Consider the following 9,823-nt stretch of genomic DNA (forward strand, 5'->3'; position numbering starts at 1 on the left):
AAGATGGCCTCAGTTTCTCTTGGACACAATACTGAATCGAAAAGACAACTTATGGAAGAGATAACATGCTCAAATGACTTACAGTGCTCAATGTAGGCTCCATCGACAAATTGGGCACTCACAAGTGCAAATTGCATTAGTTAGGGAGGCGTTATGGTGACGTAGTAGATTAATAGAGTCCTTGAGAAAACCCATTTGTACATGGTAAATGCAACACCATGTGTATCGATCCTTCAAGCGTCTCACAAAGTGTGGCTTAAGAGACTCGAATGTTCATAGTTGAACTTTGATATTTGGATGCATTCGCCTAAACCTAATAAATAAATCAACCTACGTAATAAAATGGACATACTGATTAGCTCTATAGCTAAGTGGTAGCTAATTAGCTACTACCATAGTTTAGTACAGTAGCTAATTAGATAAGTGGTAGCTAATTAGCTACTACCATAGTTTAGTACAATAGTTAATTAGGTAAGTGGTAACTAATTAGCTACTAGCATAGTTTAGTACAATAGCTAATTAGCTACCACTTAGCTAATTAGCTACTACCATAGTTTAGTATAGTAGTTAATTGGCTAAGTGGTAGTTAATTAGCTACTACCATACTTTAGTTGAGTAGCTAATTAGTTAAGTGGTAGCTAATTAGCTACTACCATAGTTTAATACAACAACTAATTAGCTACCACCATAGTTTAGTACAGTAGCTAATTAGCTAAGTGGTAGCTAATTTGCTACTACCATAATTTAGTACAATAGTTAATTAGCTATGTGGTAGATAATTAGCTACTACCATAGTTTAGTATAGTAGCTAATTAGCTAAGTGGTAGCTAGTTAGTTACTACCATAATACCAATTAATTAGTTATTTTGGTAGCTAATTAGCTATCCTAGCAACTAATTAGCCATCCTGGTAGCTAATTAGCTATCCTAGCAACTAATTAGATAAATAGCTATGCTCATATTCTTAGGTAGCTAAGTAGCTATTCTAGAAGGGGATTAACAATTCTGGTAGCTAATTAGCTATAGTCATAAGCAACTAGTTAGCTAGTCTGGTAGGGGATTAGCAATTCTTAGGTAGCTAATTAGCTATTGTGGTAGCTAAATAGCTATGAATGGTAGCTAATTAGCTATTCTGGTAACTAAATAGCTATGAATGGTAGCTAATTAGTTATTCTGGTAACTAAATAGCTATCTTCGATATTCTTAGGGAGCTAATTAGCTATTCTGGTAGCTAATTAGCTATTACTTGTAGCTAGTTAGCTATGGTTATATTCGGAGGTAGGTAATTAGCTATTCGGGTATGGTCATATTCGGAGGTAGGTAATAAGTTAACTAACTAAGCTCAAAAGTCAAAACAAATGTTGAGATAAATGAAAATACCTGAGGTACATCAAGAAGATGAATGGGATGCTCGTATTGACTCCTTCCAACACGTTTCCTACATAAATCCTTCTTATTGGGTGAAAGCCTACGCTCATTAGTTTAAAATATTGTGATTATATCCTTGATTTCTGATGTTATGGGTGTCATTGGCTTACATCTTGTTGTTAGCTTTAGTAGACTAGTTCCTTCACCCGAGGAAACTATCCGGTTCAATGTATTGTACACACTTTTTCTACTCACACCAATTACCTTAGATAGCACACTGATGTTAATATCATCAACATCGTTATTAAATAACATCAGTAAACTAGACCTTTTTAAGACAAGATCATCTTCTGACTTGCTCATGGATACGAAACTATTACGGAGATTATTTACTAGTATAAAATTTATGTTTGCATTAAGACCATCACAATCAACTAACTCCTTTATCGATGGATCATTTAATATTCCATAAAGTACTACCTTCTTGTCTTCATTACTGATGTGCTTGATTTGAACATTGAAATAGTCTATAACCTTTCTCTCTATGATAGTAGTCTCATTATTTCCATTCTAAGTGATATTTAGACCTATATTGCAACCAATACTATCTTTACCTTTAGTATGTGTGGCTTTCGTATCCTTCAACAATTGACGCTGTTTTTTTTTTCTGCCCAATACTTTCATATCACTTGTTGTGTCCTGATAGCGTCATCCCTATCCTAATGATCATTGAGGGGTAATTCGAAACAGCCTCCTTCCCCTTCCATTTGGCTTGATGGGTTTAAACCCTATATTTTCCCGAAAAAAAGACACGTATTAAATATGGCTATGGGCAACAACAATACACAAAAATATTCCGCAATACACAAGATTATACACAACAATACACAAGATAATTAATAGACAGAATAGTTATTCAAATCCAAGACCGAACAGTGGAGAATGTCGGCAGTGGAGGAGTGAACTCCATTTGATCGAACAATTTTGACAATCCAGGGCCAACCAATGGCGGCAATGGAGGAGTGAATTCCGTCGCATTGAACAGTGGTAGATGATGCTTGGAACACATAGTGACAACAACTGAGAGTAGAATGGTAGCAGTGGAGAAGGAGTGAACTCCTTCGGATCGAAAAGTGGCAGCAATACACAACCGAACAGTAGCGGCAACTGAGTGTAGAATGATGGCAATGGATGAGTGAACTCCGTCAAATCGAAAATTGGCAGCAATCCAGGACCGAACAATAGCGGAAACTGAGTGTAGAATGATGGCAATGGAGGATTGAAATCCGTAAGAATGAACAATGGCAGATGATGCTTGGAATGCACAGTGATGGCAACTAAGAGTACAATGGCGGTAGTGGAGAAGGAGTGAACTCCCTCGCATCGAAAAGTGGAAGCAATACACGACCGAACAATAGCGGCAACTAAGTGTAGAATGATGGCAATGGATGAGTGAACTCTGTCAAATCAAAAGTGGCCACAATCCAGGACCAAACAGCAGCGGCAATTGAGTGTGGAATGATGGCAATGGAGGAGTGAACTCCGTCAGATCGAACAGTGGCAGATGATGCTTGTAATGCACAATGATGGCAACTAAGAGTGGAATGGCAGTAGTGGAGAAGGAGTTAACTCCGTTGGATCAAAAAGTGGCAGCAATATACGACCTTCACAGTAGCGTCAACTGAGTGTAGAGTGGCAGCAATGGAGAAGTGAACTTGGCAAATAATGCTTGGATTGAACAGTGGCAGCAACTAAGTGTAGAATGGCAGCAATGGAGGAGTGTAGATGATGCTTGGACTAAATAGTGGCAGATGATACTTGGACCACACAATGTCGGTAACTAAGTGTAGAATGACGGCAATGGAGGAGTGGACTCAATAGGGTTTAGCAACAGTGGTAGTAATCTAAGCCAGAATACTCAACCAAAGATGGCCCACGTGATGTGGCAAAGGATCATGCATAATGGACCTAGGAATCTGGTATATAATTTATGGTGCACATATCAATTTATGTTGCACATTTATGGTGCTCATTTATATACATAATTAAAACTCTCTACTATTTTCAATGTTAACTTTTTGCATATCTAATTTATCAATGGTAGCTTTTTGCATAGCTAATTAGCTATGTCAAGGACATAGCTAATTGTTTCCACTCGCATGCTTTTACCCATTGGCAGATTCTTAAGAACAATGACGTCGGATGCTTCGTTGACGAAGGAGGAGGCTCTACGAATCTGGAAGAAAGCTTACCAATACTTGCTAAAGGGAGGATTCCTCTAGCGACACCCAAAGAGAAGGACAGCAATGCCACGTCGAGTGGTGGTGAAGAAAGAAGAGCAAGTGACGTTGCTGACAGAATTCCACGAGAGTCCTTGGGCATGTCATAGAGGAACATAACAGACATTCGAAAAGTTGAAGGAGAAGTACTGGTGGCCAAGCATGTACAAAGATGTACTCCATTTCATGTCCAAATGCGAAATTTGCCAAGTACATTCGAACATACGTCATCGTGATGAGTTACGGCCGACATACCCGCTCAAGATACACTTCAAATGGATGGTGGATCTAGTCTCGATGCCAATGGTGTTGTTGGGGTGGGGGGTGAAGACTAGAATGGGTTCACCCCCCCTCCCAAGGGGATTACAATAGAGAGAGCTAAGGAAGAGTGAGAATACAAGATGGCACCAAAAATGAGGGGAAAAAGCTATGTTCATTACATGCCCCATAAAGGGGTTTATATAATACAAAATGTAATGGTAAATAATAACTATTACAAAGAGACGACCGTTACACTCTTATCACATGCACATAATTGTGCATGTGCTCACACATACTCATCCTCACACACTCATATACATATTACACATACCGAACAACCCCTTCAACGTGTTTTACCCTTATGCCGCCCCGCACAACTCCTATGAGTAACACATGGCATGTCTTTGGGACAGTGCATCGCACGGTAAACCCACTAGCCATGGCAACTATAAACGACTGGAACTCCATCGGTTGTCTCAATGGTCGGAAATCCATCGACTGGATCATAGCTCTACGATCGATAACTTTGATCGGAGCATTGCTTGACTCGAACCTTCTCGTTCGGTCAGCATGTTGCTCAATTGAATCACACCCCAATTGGCTCCTCCATTGCGGCATGGGTCTTTCATGATTCTATCACATGTATGTGTATTTTTCGGTTTCATCATGTGAATTGAGCTTTGTATTTTGTACCCTTGGTCTCTAAAAATTTTACCCTCACGTTTTTTGAAATTTTATTTTTTGCCCTTTAATATTCAAAATTTTGTATTCTGCCCTCCAAAATTTGAAATTTTCTCTTCATACCCCTCTTCTATTTCTTCTTATCTCTTCGTCTTTTGCTTGGCTGTCTTCGCGGTTGCCACTCGGTCGTACTCTTGGTCACGTACCTAGGCCGTACTGTTAGGTGCGAGTCTCGATCATGCTTCTTGGTCATGCTTTGGTGCCGCACTCTCGACTGCATGTCTCAGCCGTCTTTTCGACCACGCGTCTCGACCGCGCTTCTCGGCCGTACTCTTGACCACGCGTCTCGGTCGTATTCTCAGACGCGCGTCTCGTTCATGCTCTCGTCCATGCATCTCGGCGGTGCTCTCGGACATGCGCCTTGGTCGTACTTCTCGGTCGTGCATCTCGGCCATATTCTGGTCGGCACGTTTCTGCCACGTGTCTCTGCTATGCTCTTGGTCGCGCGTCTCTAGCGGCATTGGCCATCTCCGCGCCTTTGTGATGGGCTGAGTCTCTCATGTCCCTGACCATCTCTTTTGCTCTCTTGGCTTCTATATTATCTGTGAGAAGAGGGGTTGCTTCCCATAGTCATGTGTCCACCTCGCCATAGCTATGTGTGCACCTTCACCTGTCTGTCTCTATCTGTCTTTGTCCTCTTTTTATTTTATTTTCTTTTCTTGTCCTATTTTGATTTCTCTCTATTTGTCTCTGTCCTCTTTTTATTTTATTTTATTTTATTGTCCTATTTTGATTTCTCTCTATTTGTCTTTGTCCTCTTTTTATTTTATTTTATTTTCTTGTCCTATTTTGATTTCTCTGCTTCTTGCCTCTTCTTCTTCCTTTTCTTTGTTTGTCTTTTCCTGTGTGTGACTGTTTGTATCCATTGGCCGTTTCTACTCAGTTGGCTATCCAGCGATCTGGGACCGTCTGTTTGCCGGTTGTCAGACTGAACGTCCTGCCGGCTGTCGGCCGTCTCCATCAGAGCTTGCTGTCGTCTCTCCATTCGGCTAGCTAACTGTGTTCGGGGTCGTCTATGTCCGCCGACCATTGACATCTACTCGGCCGTCTCTACCGCCAGTGGATATCTTTGTCCGGCCAACCGTCTATCTAGTCGTTGTCATGTGTTATCTTTGTTGTTGCTTGTGCGGTTGTACCTCATCATCTAGTTATACTCCTTGATCGTCTTCGTCTTCATACTTGCCTTCTTCATGGTTTTCTTCTTGTATATCTGCTTTGATCCTTTCCTCTTCTTCCTCATCATAAGAAACCTCCTTAGTCACATATAGACATGGTTTCTCCTCCAAGAGGTTCTCCATTGCCCTTTGTCACCATGAACGAGCCACTTGCTTGGGATTCCCAGATGCATTGATCATCATCATTATGTTTCGTAATGATAACCACCTTCTTTACTACCCTATAGGCAGAGTAGAAACCAACCCCAAATTGTTTGATCATACTTACATCAGCACCTACAACAAGAGCTTCCATGAAATCTTCGGTGCCTAAGCGGGCAATGTTACCAAGGTTGTTCACAAGATCTTCTTTGTTCATGCCAATACCACTATCAATGATTTCATGAGTGTTAGAGGACTTGTCGGGGATAACATGAAGGAAGAGTTCTGGTTGAGAATAAGATTTGCTCTTATTAGTTAGGCTCTCAAATAGAATCTTGTCCAGAGCATCGGAAGAGTTACTAATGAGTTCACGCAAGAAGGTGTCGATAATGAGGCTGGGAAGCTGGTTAACTCAGCCTGGAAGGCTAAGGTCTTCGTTTCGGCTGCCATAACCAGAGAGCTTAGCAAGATAGAAAACCCAGAAAAGAAGTAGCAAAAAACAAATAGGAAATGGATCAAAGACGCAGAAGTGTATTAGATGGTGACGGTTTCTATGATGGTTCTGGAAGATCTTAGTGCGTCGAGTATTTGCAGAGATCATATTCTTGTTAATGGAGCATGGAGCTCTCTAACATCAAAGTGCACGGTGTCTCTAACAAACAATAAGTGTGAGATTCTCTAACAAACTGCACATAGGCAAGGGCTTGACCGGAAGCTTCGCAGGAGCGACCTTATAAGCTTTATGCTCCATGATGGGAGGATGCACATGAAGCTTCCCAAACAGAGTCATCGATCATCATTCTCATCATCGCGGAGCAAACACGAAGAGTTTTGAGTCACCATTGAGCATCACAGAAAAATAGAGAAGGACGATGAGGTATCAGGAAACAAGACTAGGAACTGGTCATTCTCTACCATTCAAGAGAGAGATGACGTCAAAAGAAGACATCATGGTGACTTCGACTTGAGGTAGGGAGCGCGACTCTACGCCTGTAGTTGCGACTACTGACTGAGTTGTGGCAATGGAAAGCTTCGTTTTCCTGAGCGAGATAGAGAGAATATGGGGAGATGTAAGAATGATTTGTGTGCACAAAAGAGAGAGAGTATGTATGAATGACCTCCTCTCAAGGGCGGGCCATCCGTTAGGGCTTCACCCCTCCTCCCAAGGGGATTACAATAGAGAGAGCTAAGGAGAGTAAGAATACAAGATGACACCAAAAATGAGGGGAAAAAGCTATGTTCATTACATGCCCCATAAGGGGTTTATATAATACAAAATGTAACGGTAAATAATAATCATTACAAAAGAGACGACCGTTACAGTCTTGTCACATGCACATAATTGTGCATGTGCTCACACATACTCATCCTCACACACTCATATACATATTACACATACCGAACAACCCCTTCAACGTGTTTTACCCTTATGTTGCCCCATACAACTCCTACAGGTAACAAATGGGAGTGAGACAAATGAAGTACTTAGTACTGGCAAGAGAAGACCTAACAAATCAAGTGGAAGGACATGCCTTGGCAAATTAAAACAACGTCAGTTGTTTGCAAATTTCTACTCAACGAGGTTGTCTACTGATACGGATTTGTTGGAAAGATAGTGGCTGACTGAGGGGAGTTGGATGCACACGAAGCAACAGAGGACATGCCTTGGCAAATAAGACAACGTCAGCTGTTTGCAAATTTCTACTCAACGAGGTTGTCTACCAATACGGATCTGTTGGAAAGATAGTGGCTGACCGAGGGGAGTTGGATGCACACGAAGCAACAGAGTTCTTCGAACGACTAGGCGTGAAGCTTTCCCTCATGACTCCCTACAATCCAGAAGCGAATAGGAAGATCGAGCGAGGGCATTGACCATTCGTCAAAGCCATCTTACGAGCATGCAACGGTCAAGTCAAGAACTGGCCACGATTATTGCCATATGCCTTGTGGGCCGACAAAACTACACACAGTTTAGTGACAGGGTATATGCCAATAGAGCTTATGTATGGACAGAAGCTAGTAATGCCCATCAAAAGTGATACTTCGACTCACATCAACTCACCATACAATGTTGAGTTCCCTCCACAACAGATGATGACTTTTGCGGCGGCTACTTCCACTACACCCACTCCTACGAAACCCAGAAGCGCCAACAAACGTCCAACTAAAAGACCACAAGCTCCAATAGTTTCAACTACTCCAACCCCTCCAAAAACTACTAGTACCTAGGTAATCTCCACTGAATCACCGCTAATTTCCCAACACTTTGAAGATTACAAGTGTTATTGCAGAGTTTAAAAACCTGTATCGAAAAGTAGAAAAAGCTAAAAAAACATACACTCATATGTCAAACCTAAATTCCTAGAATATAGCCCCTCATAGCTTGAGAATCCATCTCCCTAGACTAATTATTGAGCAGGAAGATATTAATAAAAGCCTACAACTAGAGTTTACTTCCATCACAACACAATATAGTAAAGATCTCACTACCACATATGTTAAGCATTTAGATAGTGTTGTCCATTTCTACACAAAAACAGTAGATGACTTTCCTATAATTGTGCGTTCGGATATACTCAAAATTGCTAATCTTCTAAAAGCCCCTGTTTGTTTTGACGAAGTAGAGGAACCCGATTCAAGCCCAAACTCATTTAGCAAACAACTTGAAATTTTCCAAGAAGAGTTAGAAATTAATATTCTAAAAGAATGTAATACTATAACCCTCTCATTCACTTATAGGGAAGCCTTTAGGGCAGCTGCTATGCAAAGAAAAGACAAAGCCCAATCAATAAATGACAACACTCAAAGCACAAGTAAGCACCATATTAGAGAGATAGACATAGATATGGAGTCAGATGATGATATTGAAGAGGATATTTAAAAAGTAGTTGATAGTTTTGAGAAAGTACAATATAACAAATTTCAGTTTACAACTCAGCACAAAAACCCTAACTTGAGAACAAACCCTAACCCTAATTTGAGAACAAACCCTAACCCTAACCCTAACTTGAGAACAAACCCCAACCCTAACCCTAACTCTAAAACAATTCCCAACCTAAAAACTAACACTAACACAAACCCTAACCCTTGGCCTCGAACAACAAACCCGAAGCCTCCTCCACCACAAATTCATCGCGGATCATCCAGCCACCGCAACCATCCTCAATTCATATGCAACATAAATAATAATGAAGTTAGCATGAACCCATATCCTCACAACCTCAACCATCGAAACCCAAAAGTACTTTTCTATAGATCCAACAAGCTTTCGGTAGGCCCGAGCACAAACTCGGTCTACCCTCACAATAACCCGAACTCCAACTTTACCACTCATGCTTCCCTTCATACAGGTCCATCGCATCATCCATTGCAAGATCTCCATCAACAACCTCCATCATCACTTTTCGGCGGCAATAGAGACATCAACGGCTATAATCATCCACCACAAGATCTCCATCAACGACCACCATCATCACTTATCGGCAGCAATAGAGACATCAACCACTATAATCATCCACCACAAGATCTCCATCAACAACCACCATCATCAATTTTCGGCGGCAACAGAGACATTGACCACTATACGCATGGTTGGCCACATGCTGTAGACGGAGGACCTCCATCTCTGATCCATAGCCTCCACTCATCGGCCGCACCTCCTCGATTCTCGTCGACCCAACACAACCAACATCAGTTCGACTGGATTAATGCAGATGCGGGCTACAACGATGTTATGACCTCTGGTCAGACATTCGATTACAACAGAGTCCATCTCCCCCATTCTCACCTTCCTCCTCTACTCCTCAGCCCTCCTCTATATACTCAGCCCCTCGACACCTCTCATCCCTCCTTTCCCCCT

General features: G+C 41.5%; 1 long non-coding RNA gene and 1 pseudogene across 1 annotated transcript; both read right to left on the minus strand.

Annotated features, from left to right (window-relative positions):
* Positions 1-5,902: 5,902 nt before the first annotated feature.
* On the minus strand, positions 5,903-6,414 carry LOC147862051 (heat shock protein 81-1 pseudogene; annotated as a pseudogene).
* Positions 6,415-8,825: 2,411 nt separating this feature from the next.
* Positions 8,826-9,554, minus strand: LOC147862052 (uncharacterized). Its single transcript, XR_015530047.1, has 2 exons — positions 8,972-9,554; positions 8,826-8,930 (listed from the first exon to the last, which is right to left on the minus strand). It is a non-coding gene; the product is annotated as an uncharacterized LOC147862052 (long non-coding RNA).
* Between the last annotated feature and the right edge of the window lie 269 nt (positions 9,555-9,823).

The sequence above is a fragment of the Azolla caroliniana genome, unplaced genomic scaffold, assembly GCF_043228905.1.
Source record: "Azolla caroliniana isolate FFs.n. ecotype wild unplaced genomic scaffold, voAzoCaro1.0.p SCAF_7, whole genome shotgun sequence".
NCBI lineage: Eukaryota > Viridiplantae > Streptophyta > Polypodiopsida > Salviniales > Salviniaceae > Azolla > Azolla caroliniana.